We start from the raw sequence: 1,324 nt of genomic DNA, 5'->3' as shown, positions 1-1,324 counted from the left end.
GTGCACTTTAAGAGTGCCTGAAAAAGTGACACTTGGCAAAAGGCTCTCAATTTCAAAGCGGAGACCTTTACAAGAGCACTCGGAAGTCACCTGTCAGCATTTAAAGCTACATCAGGCGGCAATTTTCGAACTCTTTGTCAGTCTGAAATCGTGTTGAGCCTCGACAGCGTCGGGCTCAGGCAGGAGGAGCTTGCCAGCAGAGAGAGGCTCACCATGGATTGCTGGTGGATGCTTTTCGAAAACATATACACATTATATTATATTATAATAATATAAAGAAAAAAAAGAGTTTCTCAAAATCTCTGTGACACTTTGCAGATTTTTTTGAAAGCCAATAAAGAGAACTCTTTAACTTGAAAGTCACCTGTGCCGGCATAGCGATGACTTTTAAAACAGGTTGACACTTTCGAGCCGCGGCGGCTCTGAATCACCCCAGACACCAAGTGTGTTTGTGGGCAAGGCACCGCGGCCGGTGGGCTGCTTTTATAATAACGGGCACGCAGACTTTTTGAGAGGAATCGGTACTCTCTTCCGATCGATTTGGCGACTCGCGTCCGACATGGGAGGGCCCGAGCGGTCCAGCCAAGGCTGGTGTTCAGGCTCGTCAGGTTCCTCTCTCTGTCCCAAGTGGCAGACGGACAGTTTTAAAAGTCAGTGGGTTTTGTCGGCACGACTCTCCTGTTCACCCGCTGGCGTATTGCTCTCTTGTGAGGCCGAGAAGTCCACCTGTGTTGTCTAACAGAGGTCCGATTCAAGCTCCAGAGCCTGGGTGTCTGCCGTCTCGAGTGGAGCGGGAATGTGCACAGCAAGTCCCGTTCTGGTAGCTGAACACGAGATTTCTCTAGCAACTGAGCACCAAAACACGTCACCCTTTTAGAGCTGGAGGGCTGAGTGTGTGCATGTATCTTGAACGCTATGGTTTGCAAACTCCAGTCGGACCTGGCACACCAACCTCTCCCCTGTCACGGGCAGGGGGGGGAAGGCCATGTGTGCCCAGCAGACACGACGAAGGCGGCTAGAAAGGGTCACTGTAGCTTAACCACCCAAGCGTGTCCGTGACCTTAACGGTCTGTGCCTGGCAAAAGGTGGGCTCCTTTCGACTTTTGTTTGTTGCTGGCTGTCTGTCATGCATTACCGCTTGCAAGCCCAGGTTGGAACCGGCGCCAACCTCCCTCGTCATGGTGGGGGGAGGCCATGTGCCCAGCCCGACGGTGGCTGCAAAGGCCCATTGTAGCTTTACCCCAAGCGTGTACATGACTTCGTATCGGCCGTCCCCGTCGGCTCAGCTAATGCGACACGTAACACACACACAGTCACTTGAGCA

Source organism: Heptranchias perlo, unplaced genomic scaffold, assembly GCF_035084215.1.
Source record: "Heptranchias perlo isolate sHepPer1 unplaced genomic scaffold, sHepPer1.hap1 HAP1_SCAFFOLD_973, whole genome shotgun sequence".
Classification (NCBI taxonomy): Eukaryota; Metazoa; Chordata; class Chondrichthyes; order Hexanchiformes; family Hexanchidae; genus Heptranchias; species Heptranchias perlo.
Note: the sequence above shows the minus strand (reverse complement) of the source record.